The sequence below is a fragment of the Furipterus horrens genome, unplaced genomic scaffold (genome assembly GCF_987537825.1).
Source record: "Furipterus horrens unplaced genomic scaffold, mFurHor1.1.pri manual_scaffold_1, whole genome shotgun sequence".
Taxonomy (NCBI): Eukaryota; Metazoa; Chordata; class Mammalia; order Chiroptera; family Furipteridae; genus Furipterus; species Furipterus horrens.
In genome coordinates, this window is record NW_028327171.1 from 120,037,373 (window position 1) to 120,051,456 (window position 14,084).

Here is a 14,084-nt window from a genome sequence, read left to right on the forward strand (position 1 = left end):
TTCTCCCCTAATGGTGTCATTGAATTATACCATACCATTTTTATTTGTATCACTGACAATACCCCATTCATTCATTTATTCTCATTAATTCACTCAGTCGTGCAGTAAATGCCTTCTAAGCGCTGTGTTCTCTACTGCACATGAGGACATAGCATGGTCAAAGAAATGCACGTATCCAAGTCCACTTTTTGTTTTTATGCCACTCTTAAGAATACCATACTAATTTTGCATTGACCTTTGGATTTTAGACATAGCTATTCTAGTCCGTACAGGTCTTTGATTAGCACATGCTAGGTAAGATTCGTCCCTTTGAAAAGTATCTAGATAGAAAGCATGATAATGTTTAAAATATTTGAAATTTCGGATGACCTCATTTGTATGTCGTTCACAGTACTTTTAATCTATATACTACTTCCTAAGGAACTCATAATGGAAAATTAGGAATGGATTTTTTTTTAAAGATAAACATAGTCCCAAGATCAATATTCTTCAAACTTATCTCATAAAGGTTACCTGGATGCTTTGCTAAAAGAATAGAGTACTTTGTCCTTACTATGAAAATTCTGATTAAGTTTGGAAGGAACAGGAGAATCTGAATTTTCAACAAACCCCACTGGTGATTTGTGGGGTTGGAGAAGATTGTAAAATGATAAGTTTCCAAAAAATGAAAAATGGACAAGAAAACTATACCATAATCAGAATCTCATTTGTGATAAAAGACTGAGGCTGGGTGGAATTTTTTATTTTTAGCTGATAAGAGTAATTTTGTATTTGTCCTTCCTATAGAAACCATTCTTAGTATTTTCTTAGTCTAGATGGAAGGGAAGTGTGGAGGGTGGAATACAATAATGTAGATGAATCGGAAAGTGAAGACAGTAGGTGATTTCATATGCCAGTATAACAGAATTGAAATCAGTCTGTTATACTAGCCAGCACTGGGATTTTTTAACTTTTTTTTCTTTTTTATCAGTTTTTTTTTTTTTTTTTTACTAGTTCAGAGCAAGGTCAGAAATTTGCCTACTTGATTATTGTGCAAGAAATTAAACAAGAAGTCTCTTTCTGCTTCTCCTTCTGGTAGGGAAGTGGGAGAATGATCTATGGGTGCTTAATTGGATAGAGTTCAGAACCAGAAGAGAACTTTCCTGAGGGGATCCCCATGAGCCTTGGTCTCTGCACCCTAGGGCTATGCGGGCTGTTGCAGAGTTGACCAGTCAGAGCCTTGAGCCTCGGGTAAGGATGAGAGGGAAAGGAGAGAAGGCCCTGGTAGACCTGTGAACTCAACCAGGTCTAGGCTCTTATTTCTGTTTGTTGCAGCAATGAAATTTGGAAGTGATGCTTTGAAAAGACACAGATGGTTATTAGAAAAAGGCAGCAGTAAATGTCACTTAGTGTCTTATCATAAGTTTCCATATCTGAAATTTTGGAATCATTATGGACCTTTAAAAAAGTTTATTAAGTCTGTTCAGTATTTTAATGTCTAGCTCCTGAGACAAGAAGAGATAGGCACTGTCATTATTGGGAGGCAAAGATGATTTTGAATCAGTACTTGAGTTCTTTCTATTTAAAGTACAGAAAATACATTTGAATTCTGGCAACTTCATTGTTATAGTAATTGAGAAAAACACACAAGGTCTGTTTGGAAAAAGTCCAGTCATTGTTAATATAATGAGAACGATTTGCGCAGCATTGATATAACCTAGCAGCCAAGCAGAATGGGCTGGAATGCACATGAGTAAACAATGACGACTTCGCTGTACTGGTCAGTGGGGGCAGTAGATGCTTTTGAGTGAGCATGTGTACTGTGTGGTCATCGCGTTCAAAATGACTGAGCAAGTAGAACAACAAATCTGCATCAAATTTTGCATTAAGAGTGAATATTCGTCCATGGAAACTTGTGATCATTCAGAAGGCCACAGCTATGGACAACTGGTGATGATTAGCAGCTTCATCACTTCAAGGCGCCTGCTCATGCATCACGTCCATGCAGAGTTATTTTTGTCATAACATCAAATCATCCAAATGACTAAGCCCTCTGCAGCCCAGACTTGGAGCCTTGGGACTTGGCTTTTCCCCAAACTGTAATCGCCTTTAAAAGGGAAGAGATTTCAGACCATCGATGAGATTCAGGAAAGGGCAACAGGGCAAGCTGATGGTGATTGGGAGAACTGTGTGAGGTCCCAAGGTGCCTACTTTGAAGAGGACTGAGGCGTCATTATCCTGTGTATAATGTTTCTCGTATCTTGTATCTTCTTCAATAAATGTCTCTATTTTTTGTATTACATGCCTGGATACCTTCTGAACAGACCTCGTATATTCTTGGAGGTTATTTATCATACACATCAAGTAGCCTTCTTAACATTTGTGACTAATTAGAAAAATATTTTTGTGTGAAGAACCAAAATTTGAACTTTTGGACAAAAGTTTATTTCCGAGTTATCCTTCAGTGTGTTATGTTCAGTAATTTTTGTGATTTAGAAGAAGCAAGCATTTATGTTGTCTATTCTGCTTATGAGAAAGTTTATGACTAGATGTTGAAGTTTTATGGCAAATGAATGTACTCTTATCTAATATTTTTTAGCTTCTATGTTTAGGAAATATGTTATTTATATTTCCCCCAAAAATAATTATAAATAAAGGGTTAGAATGTTTCAATAACCTGTGGGTACTAATAACTTACTGGTAATTTCAGAAAAGAGATAATCATGTGTTATTAAGTGTAGTCAAAGGCCATGTTTAACTATTGGTGATTTTAGCATTACACTATTTGCTCTTCAGAAAGAGGAACTTAGGTTTTAGTTTACTTTACTGGGAAATAAAATATTTGATATTGCTATATATTTATCCAAGGATTCAGAATTTTAAATGATTGACCTCTTTTTTTAACACAATGCAGAAACTATGTGTGTGAAAGTAGCTTAATACTTTACTTCTGTCTCTAAAATATGAGGAAAGTTATTCTTTAGAGGGGTGTATTTGTAGTTAGCAAAGTTTATAACCAATCAATTTTTCAAATAGTGATTCTGTTAAAAATGCTACCTGTGGGTAGAGGTTGTTAAATTGTGCCCCAATGATGAGTCATAAAAAAGAAATGTATACCAAAATATTCCAATATGATGAGAGTTGATATTTACTTAGGAGACCTTTTAATTTTTATAATATGTAAATTGAGAATTGGCTCAAAATTTGAAATATATGAGGGACAAAAAACTAGCAATATGAGGCTCTGTGGGGAGTTTTTTAATTGTCTTAGGCTAAACTAAATATGAGGAAACTATGCCTGCAAATTAAACGAGGTGCACAGGTTTAATTTCCTGTTTTGAGGGCTTTTCTAGAAGAATAGCAATGTGATTGAAAAAATTATTCAGCAGCACTATTAAAAAGCCACAAGATATGGATAGCTTTATTCTGTGCAAGTAAAAGTCTGCACTCTTCTTAAAATTCTTTGTTTTCTTCTAGGTCTGCTTTTCTCTGGGTAGGTTTGTTTGTCGATGTGCTTGTCCCTCCCTGCAGAATTTTTTGTTGTTTTTGCAAAGTTCTATAATAGCCCTTAATTTCTATTTCTCTTACTTATTGTGACTATTTTCTTCTTTCATATCTACTTCTGTTTCTGTCATAACATAATATGAATGAATGTGAATATGTTACTAGTAAGTCAGAATATAGACCTGAAGTCTATTTTTAGTGTTTGTTGCATTTATTGAGTAGATTTTGTTTTTCCTAGAGACCACATAGTATTATATATCTCCTCTAAAATATATACAGGCACTTATAATAATATCACCAACTTAATAGAATGAAAAAACAATTCCTATAAAAGAAAGTACAGTAGTTCCTCTCTATATTGCGGTTCATTTATCCTGGCCTCACTGTATCATGGGATTTAAAAAAATATTACGTTTAATTATTTATCGCGGATTTTTCGCTATATCACGGGATTTTGCGGTACTGTATACGTATGTTGTTAAAGTTACGTAGGTTTAAGAGTGTAGAATATGTTTAAGAACATAAGTAGTGTTTATCAAAAGTGTGGAAAAGTTAATAAGGGAGTGGGAAAGGTTAATAAGGGACTAGGAACTGTTTATAAGTGTGTGGGAAGGGTTTATAAAGCCCTAAAATATATATAAATACTAAAATAAATGTAAGGTTCCTACTTTGCAGATTTTCACCTGTCGTGGGGGGGGGTCTAGAACATAATACCCACGATAAGTGAGGGAATATTGTACAACACAGTAGAGACCATTTAAACTCCTCTAAAAAAAAAAAAGGATTTTAAGGGTGCCCTGAGGGCTTCATTACTAATGTGAGTAAAGAATTGGCATTAACCCAGCTTTGTCAATGCGCTACATAGCCATAAAAATGTGGACTAGGGAAAAAAAATCTCTTATTCTTCAAATTGGCATGATCTCTCTAGACTGTGGTTTAGGCAGAGAAAGAAAATGACTTTTTCCCTAATTTGTAATTAAGCTCTCTTGTTGTGTGAATTGTAGTTTCAATTTTCCTTATCTGTGGTGTCTGGGAAACCACAAGCTGATAAAGTGGTCTGCATTTGTAGCTCCCAAAGGTGCCTGACAGAAACAAGCATAGAACTTTTACAGAGAAAGTCACTGTTATATCTGGTTCCTCTGGGTTCCCACAGCTTTAACATGGCAGGGCAAAAGTAGCTTTACAGTTGTGAGTATGCAAAACACAGTTTATTCTTGTATAATTATTTATTAATTATTGTATTATTTTCCATATGAACAATTGTAAACTACTTTTGCGCCTCTCCCCTATGGCAAATAGGAGTTTGTAGTCCAAAATTACATCTATAATGAGTTAGAGGCGGCAGCAAGGCGAAAGAAAAATGTAATCCTTTAATACTTTTAAGACTTTTATATAATACAAAATGACTATATTTAACCCTTTGAGTGCCATGTGTAATTGCTAAAATTTGTCAGGCTATTTTCCTGAGAAATGCAGAGTTTTTGAAAAATGTCTATAAAAACATTATTATTCATAATAATTTGCTGAAAATTTCACAACATGTAGTAAATACACGCTTCTTTTGTAAGCAGTGTTCTTTGACGCAATTTAGCAAAAATATTGCATTAAAATAATTTTATTACATTTATTTTAGAAAAAAATAAATTCCTTTAATATAGCTTTTGAAGTATAATATATGACATAATATAAAACCTATGATTATTCTTTGAAAAAATACATAGCAACATGGATAACAAGCAAGAAGTATGCCACATATTGCATAAATTTTTGGGAAAAAAAAGAAAACCTCATAACATACAAAAAAATGAACACAAACAGCATTCACAGTAGAGATACATATCAATAGATATAAACAGTGAATAACAGTTTATAAACAAAAATGAAATGCAAAAACAATACAATAATAGTAAAATGTTTATATATTAACATGTGTGGCTATTGACACATCTTGGGTGCAGCCCTTTGTCACATCTCACATATACTATTCTCGACCTGGTTTTTCTCTCCAGTGTTGAGCATTCCTTACACAATCTTAGCTTTCTTTCTGGAAGCATCTTTACACCGTATACGTGAGAGGGACCTGGTGGATTTTCTTCATTGCTGGATTTGTTTAACAGTGTCTCTAACCTCATGCCATTCTCTGGCAAGCTCTTCTATTAATGGAGGTGTTGAAGTTCAGTTGAGACATTGGTTTGTTCCCACCTAAAAATTTTTCTTTATAAAGAATATGCATTCAGCAGCGTTCTTGATAATACATTGAACACAGCCTTCTTCCAGTACTTTAGTGTTCTTCTTTTATCCAAATACGTGTAAAGCATCATATCAGACGTGTCTGTGCCTCCCCTGTATTGGTTGTATTCCAGTGTAATATCTGGCTTGGAAATTGGTGTCATACTTCTTTTTGATGCTATGTTTGACAGTGTTGGACCTGAATAAGAGCTAAGGAGCAATACCTGCTTTCTTTGAGATTTCTTTTCCCTAAACCCACACAGTAACAGGAAGGCATTTCTAAAAAATCTTACCGCTCCCACATTGAACTTTCGTAAAATCTGGTGAGGGAGAAATTCTCGATTCCTATGAAGTAGTCCTGTAATGTATGTCTCTACTAAGTAGAGGTACTCAGCCAGGAGACTCGAACTAAGAAAATTGTCGCAAAAGATGTGGTAACCTTTATTCATATAATTTCCTATGGTAAGCAATTTAGTTACTACAGTATAGGCCAAACCATGTTTTTTCACATCATCTTTGTCTGTAACTATTACTTTTTCCTCCAAGGTAAGCATAGAATACAAGACAGTAATTTGAGACTGCATCACACATCATCCAAAATTTTACTCCCCAGCGATGATGGTGTTTCTTTGGCAAGTACTGCAATAATCTGCTGTGACTTGGTACCAACCAGACTCTCATCAGTGCTCAATTGTTGGTGGGGAGTATAGTAATGCCAAGAGATACGATGGGCGTAATCAACTATTGGCTAAAATTTAGCACATGGGTCATAAGATGGGTCATCAAGAGTGGAGATTTTGGAATTGTCTACAAGATGAAAAAACCTCAGCAATAACTGAAATCGGTTACAAGAGAAACATGTGCTAGAACCAAGGAGTTGACAAAGATTTATTTTTTGACCATTAGCTGTACATACTTGGTTTAGTAGTTATGCCCATGTTCAGTATACAAGCTACAAAAGCTTTTATTTCTGCAACTGTCGTTGGTTTCTGAGAACTCACTCTAGAATTAGGGGATACATTTTTGTGTGACTGAGGATACTGTTGTGCATATCTTTTGGTTTCGGTGATCATCAGCTTCATCAGTACTTCAGTTGAAGAAGAGATGAAAATAAGCAATTGGCTTAGAATCAGTCAGTGGGGCATGCTTCACACCGGAATCTCTGCAAACTGATGTTCCAGTTGTGTTTGGTCCTGCCCATCTACATCCCCCTCAACCCAACAGCTTTCACTAGCATCACTTTCAGAAGATGGTTCAGTTTCATCTTCACTTCCTTCATCTTCAGATGCACTGCTTTCAAGATCACTTTTCACAAAATCGCTGTCACTCAATTCATTGCTGACCAATTTAGAAATTTCTTCTTCACGCAAAGTTTCCTTTCTCTTCATAGGGGCACTCATTTTCAGTTTTTCTATAAATGTCTTTCCAATATAAAAAAGCACAGGAACAAAATGCATGAATATTGGCCGTAAGAATCATTTAAGATCACTCCCTGGCTAAAGTTCAACTGAATCCTTTTCTTCATCTATGACTCTTGAAAGTAGTCTTGCTCTTGCAGCACAAAAGAATGATCCACTCTAGTATGAAAAGAATATTGCTTCACCGAGAGGATACCAACTTTTAATACTTTTTATTCAAAGCAGAAGAAAGTGTGCGTTTACTGCAATCTCTTATCAGGCAGTGGTGACATCCGAATCTGCTCCGACACAGAGAGAGACTAACCTTTGTTGTGTTTACAGCCTACTAGAGGGATACCCTGAGAGCCAGTGCAGCACTTCACATTTCCGCAGTAAACAACGTTTCCCTCATTCTGAAAGGCTGACTCATTGTCAGAGGATATCAGGTCCTTATCTCTCCAGATGAGGGGGTCAAATGTTTCAAGGACTCTCCGTGATTCCGTTGCTGGTGAAATGGACCTGTGATGCAGCACTTTGCATTTCCTCAGTAAACAATGTCCCCTCATCAGAAAGACTGATTCATTGTAAGATGGTATAAGGTTCCCCACTCTATATTATATGCATATTCAGGTTCTTATCTCTCCATACAAGGTGGTCAGATGTCTCAAGGACTCTCCACGTTTCCGTCATGAGAGCAATAAACCTATTCTGCTGATACACTGGAAAAAATGCTCATGCTGTACCGTGAAGCAATGAAAATGTCCATTAGCAAAAGCTCCCTTATCATGCACACTGCATAAGAGTTTTGACAATTATTACAAAGATAAATGAAATTAAAATGTTTAAAATGTAAATAAAAATTATAACAAGGAATATGTCAGTATTTGAACAAGTGTAAAAATTCAAAATTTGGATCAACGTGAGAAAAAATTATATCAATATATAACCTGAGGTACAAAAAAAGAGAACAAAACATAAAATATGAACTATTCCATTGTTATTTACATTTATAGCCATCAAAAAGAATCGCTGGGAGCGATGCCAGCACTTTTGGGAAAATTTGTCAGCGTCGCTCACAGCAATGTTGGCACTCAAAGGGTTAAATGTTTAAAAGAAATAAGTAACTTGCTTTTTTAGCAGTATGCAGAATTCAGTAGTGTAAATGATCTTCACAGTAGAGAGCACAGTCATCGATCTGGAATAAAGGCCGTAAATAAACACATCTCCCAAACCAAGCAAAAGCAGGAACCTTAGTAGGTGAGGGCCAAACCTGGCTGTACCTGAGGATTTTGCTGTGATGAGTGATCAGGACACGGAGGACAGGAAGTAACCCAAAACCCACCCAAGACATATGAGGTCTGTCCAGAAAAAGTCCAGCTATTGTTAATATAATGAGAACAGTTTGCATGACATTGATGTAACGTGGGAGCCAAGGAGAGTGGACTGGAATGTGCATGTGTGGACAATGATGACTTCACTGTACTAGTCTGGGGTGGGCAGGTAGACACTATTGAGCCAGCACGTGTTACTATGGCTGTTGCATTCAAAATGACTGAGTGAGTAGAGCAACAAATCTGCATCAAATACTGCATTAAGCTTGAACATTCCTCCATGGAAACTATTTGGATGATTCAGAAGGCTGTAACTATGGACAACTGGTGATTGGCCACTTTATCACAATAAGGCACCTGTCTCATGTAAAGTTTTTTGGCAAAACATCATATCACTCAGGCCCCTGACAGCCCAGATTTGGCACCCTGTGACTTCTGGCTTTTCCCAAAACTAAAATCACCTTTGAAAGGGATAGATTTCAGACTGTCGATGAGATTCAAGAAAATAAGACAGGGTGGCTGATGGCGAATGGGAGAACTGTTTGAGGTTCCAAGGTGCCTATTTTGAAGAGGACTGAGGCATCATTGTTCTCTGTACAGTGTTTCTTGTATCTTCTTCAATAAATGTCTCTATTTTTCATATTACATGGCAGGATACCTTTTGGACGGACCTCATCCATCATCCTTGATAACAAGAAGTTAACTCTAAAACTGAAGGGGACAAGAGGGCATTTTGCCATTCCTAATCTTGATACTATGTAGAAGGCAAAGTAACCTCCCTGAGAATTTATAACAGTATGTTGAGTGTTCATGCACATTTTTGTCAGAATTTATACTGCCTTTGTGGTCTGAGAAACCCAAATATATATATCATTTTAAAGTAGTTATTGATTATGTCCACAGGACACTAACAGAAGCAAACATAGATCCTCTTTGGAAGGATTCAACTGCAATTAAGATAGTAAAAAATTTCCATGAAGTTTGAAGAAAAGTCCAATTGACTCTTGAACAATGTTGGGACATCCGAGTCTATAAAATTATCTTCAAATAAGTTCAATTTAAAAACAGGGCCCTTAAAACTACTCCATCTCCCCAAAAGGGTGATTTAATAAAAGTTGTGTTTTTAATAGTATTATTTTTATCTGTAAGACATCTTAACCTTATTAAAGCATATCTTTTAAAAGATTTTTAGACTTTATTTTTAGAGAGAGGGGGAGGGAGGGAGAAAGAAAGTGAGAGAAACATTGATGTGGGAGAAAACACTAATCAGCTGCCTCTTTTACATGCTCCAATCAGGGACTGAACCCACAACCAAGGCATGTACCCTGATCAGAAATCAAACTTGCAATCTTCCGCTTTGCGGAACTACGCCCGATCAACTGAGCCACATGGCTCAGGGCAGGAAAGCATGTATTTAAAAACAATTAAGACAAATGATGGAAACAAAAGTTTGCAAAAGAAAAGTGGAAAATCAAGACAAATAAAAGGCATGCATATAAAATGGTAAAACAGCTCAAATGAGCTAAACTTTGCAGTTAAAATAGATTATTAGATTTGATTTTTTAAAAAGATCTAGCTATGTGACATTAAAAGGGACAAATCTAAAATATAAGGCTACAGATAGTAAAGGTTGAAAAATATATAGTGAACGAATTATGTTGAAGATTTACTAATAACAGATCCCCAAAGGCAAAAAGCTTCTCTAGAGTAGAGGATTTCTATGTAATAATAAAAAATACAATAAATCACAGATTTACTAATAACAGATTCCCAAAGGCATAAAGCTTTACTAGAGGTAGAAGGTTTCTATATAATAATTAAAAAATTCTGTAAATCACAAAGATGTAATAGTATTAAAATTTCAAGGCTATAGTAAAAATAGCCTCAAAATGTATTAAGAAGTATATGCAGCCCTGCCTGGGTGGTTCAGTTGGTTGGAGTGTCATCTTGTACACCAAAAGGTTGTGGGTTAAATCTTGGATGTGTACAGGAGGCAACTGATGGATGTTTCTCTCACATTGATGGGTGTTTTTCTTTCTCCTGGTTTCTCTTTCCCTCCCTCCCTTTCTCCTTCTCTCTCTAAAATCAATTCTAGGATGAGAGTTAAAAAACAAAGAAACGAAAGAAAAAAAGAACCTCTTTCCTTGCCCGCAGAGGCAGAGGCTTGGGTGCCTTTATTATGGCTACACAGGCAAGATTGACAACTCTGAGGCAATGAATAGAGTAAGCAAGAGGTTTATTGCTTGCAGCTAGGCTGAGACCAGAGCCTCTAAAAAGGCACCGCCCCGAAGGGGGTTAGGGTAGGGCTTATATAGGCGGCTTCTTGGTAGCAGTTGGAGGGGCAGAGGGGCTAAGGTTGCTGTAATCAGCTGGAACATCTTGCAGGAACAGTTGCAACAACAGGATATTGGGGGTCTTGGGTGGCCGAAGCAGAACAGCCTCAAGGTAGCTGGTCTGGAGTACAGGAAACTGTGCAAGCTAGCTAGTTTCAAAACTGGTTTCTGCAAAAACAAGAGACTTGCACAAAGGTTAACTTTACAATAAGGAAGTACACTCTTATGGGTCCAGGGTCTCTTAATTTTCTAATTTTCTGGTGACTGTAACACCTTCAACAGCCAGCTCCACCCGTAACCCACCACCATGGCCCCAAGGAAGGCATTGCGGCTGGAGATGTTAACAGTCATTAATACTGCTTTACAAGAGGTGCTAAAGGCTGCCCTCATTCACAGTGGCCTAGTAAAGCTGCCAAAACCTTAGACAAGTGTCAAACCCACTGTTGTGTGCTTGCATCCAGCTGTGATGAGCCTATGTATGCCAAGTTAGTGGAGGCCCTTTGTGCTGAACACCAAGTCAACCTAATTAAGTTGACAATCATAAGAAACTAGGGAAAATGGGTAGACGTCTGTAAAATCAACAGAGAAGGAAAACCCCATAAAGTAGTTGGTTGCAGTTGTGTGTTGGTTAAGGACTATGGCAAAGAGTCTCAGGCAAAGGATGTCATTGAGGAGTACTTCAAAAGCAAGAAATGGACACATAGGAGACTTCAAGCCAAGATGGAGGCCTAGATGCTCCGTCTCCCTCCACAACTAAGAAGGAATACAACTACCACAAAACCAGAAATAACCAGGAGTTCCAGAAAATAGATGAAGTCCAGTGTATGAAGTTATAAAGAAGTGGTGCTCGTCCGGACGGGTAGGAAGGACGAAGCTGGGGTGGAGAGGTCAAGCTGTGCTGTCCGCGGCAGCAGCGACGGTGGTGGGACGGCAGTAAGCACAGATACCCGTATTTAAGGGGAGGCGAGAAGCACCTGGGGAGCAGCCCCGGCTGCAGACCAGAGCCGTCAGCTCAAAATTCCAATGCCAGGGAAGGCAGACTCCATTGCCTTGGACTGTGAGGCCCGGAGGGGGTGGGGACGGAGGAGGAGGTTCCTGGTCTCTTAGCTGAGAGAGAACAGCAGGAATCCATTTTGAATCCCACCCCGACAGAAAACGCCACAGTGTGGTGAGAAGGGTGGCCTGCTTGTGACCAGTGCACGGGGCCTCACCCCCTATAGTGTAGGAGGTGTGACAGCCCCACCCAGGAAGCAAAGGTAAACACAAAACTGTCAGGATGGCACAGATCATGATAGAGATCCCAGTGACGCAGCTGAGCAGCCAGCAAATATCTAATCTAACAAAACAGCAGATAGGAAATCTTCCTGAGGCACAGTTCGCAGCTTTGGTTATATAAATGCTTACAGACCTGACAGCAGATCTTAAACAAGATGGGGTAGGATTGAAGGCTAGTCCTGCTGAAATGAACAAAAACACATACGAAACTAGTGGTGAGGGAAAGAAAACTAGGTATCAAATCAACAAATTGGAACAAAGGGAAGGAACAAACAGTCAACCAGTACAGAAAGAGGAAATGAAAAGTGAGGAAAATGAGAGGCTCAGAAACCTATGGGGCAGCTATAAGCGGGCCAACATCCAAATCATAGGGTTGCCGGAAGGGGAAGAAGATCTAGAAATTGAAAAATTATGTGAAAAAATAATGAAACAGAACTTCCAGAACTTGGGGAAGGAAATAGACTTACAGGTTCAGGAAGCACAGAGAGTTCCAAAAAGACTGGACCCGGGGAGAGCCACACCAAGACACATTATAATCAAAATGTCAAAAATTAAGGATAAAGAGAGAATCTTAAAAGCAGCAAGAGAGAAGAAGAGAATTACATACAAAGGGGTCCCAATAAGACTCTCAGCTGATTTCTCAAAAGAAACTCTGCAGGCAAGAAGGGACTGGCAAGAAATATTCAAAGGAATGAAAATCAAAAACCTACAGCCACGAATACTCTATCCAGCGAAGCTGTCATTCAGAATAGAAGGGCAGAGAAAGTGCTTCCAGGACAAAGTAAAACTGAAGGAGTTCATCGGATCCAAACCACTGTTATATGAAATGTTGAAGGGACTTGTTTAGAAGGAGTATCAAAACTATGAACATTAAAATGAAAACTGCATCACAGTAACCAACAACAGAAGCTAGAGAACCGAAACAAAGGCAAACTAAGTAGGGAAAAAGAGTGGGAAAAGAATTATAGGTATGGGGAACTTTATGGGGGGAGGTCAGCGGGGAGGGGGAAGGGGGAAAAGGGAGGGACATGGTACAGGAATTAAGCATAGTAGGAAGGAATGGAATAGATAGGAAGATGTTGAGAAGCACTATATGCACAACCAATGGGCATGGACTAAGGGGGGGGCAACATGAGGCATGGGGGTCACTGGGTGGAGGGAAGAAAAGGGAAAAAAATTTGAGACAACTGTAACAGCATCATCAATAAAGCATATTAAAAAAAAGGCAAGAAATGAACAAATAAACTTGGCTTTTGTTTCTCAAAAAAAGAAAAGGAAAAAACGTACTTGCAAAATCAGTTTTATACTGGGTGATATATATAAATAGAAGTTTCTGAATGGGTAATATATTTATATATTCCAAAACTTAGAAAATATAAAGAGGTTCACAGTTAAAAGTTACCCTCCCTTCATGTCTTTCATTTACCTGGTTAGTACTTCTTCCCTCAACCGTAGTATGTTACCACTTTAGTTTCGTTTTATAGTTTCTTTGCATATGGAAGCAATATAAAAATTGTATTTTCTCTTTTTTAAAAACATAAAAGGTAGCATATTTACACTCATTGTTCTGCATCTTGATTACTTTCACTTAATTTGCCTTAAGATCTTTTCATGTTTGATTAGAGAACGTCCTCATTCTTCATTACCACATTCTGCATTCTACTTACATGGATTAACCTTAACCAACCAGTTCCATACTGGTAGACATTTGGATTGTCTTCCGAGTTTTGCTATTATAAACAATGCTGCTGTAAATACCTTTTTATGTACATCATTTTGCGTGGTTGCAAATACATTGGTACAATAAATTACCCAAAGTGGCTGTTAGATTAAAAAATACATGCATTTGTAATTATGATACTTGCCAAATAGCCCTCTGTGAGGGCCGTAATTAATTTTCACCCCCACCAGCAATGAATGAGCGTGCGTGTTTTTCTGCATGCCAGATGTTAGCAAGTCTTAGATTTTTGCCGCTCTGGTAGGTGATAATGTCATTTTAATTTATGATAGAGGCTGAATAATGTTTCATACATTTA

At 37.7% G+C, this 14,084-nt stretch overlaps 1 protein-coding gene and 1 pseudogene across 20 annotated transcripts in view; both read left to right on the top strand.

Annotated features, from left to right (window-relative positions):
• Positions 1–14,084, top strand: part of CLASP1 (cytoplasmic linker associated protein 1) — a 336,932-nt gene that overhangs the window by 225,536 nt on the left and 97,312 nt on the right. The gene's annotated exons all lie outside the window — the stretch shown is intronic.
• On the top strand, positions 1,186–11,505 carry LOC150021838 (small ribosomal subunit protein eS12 pseudogene; annotated as a pseudogene).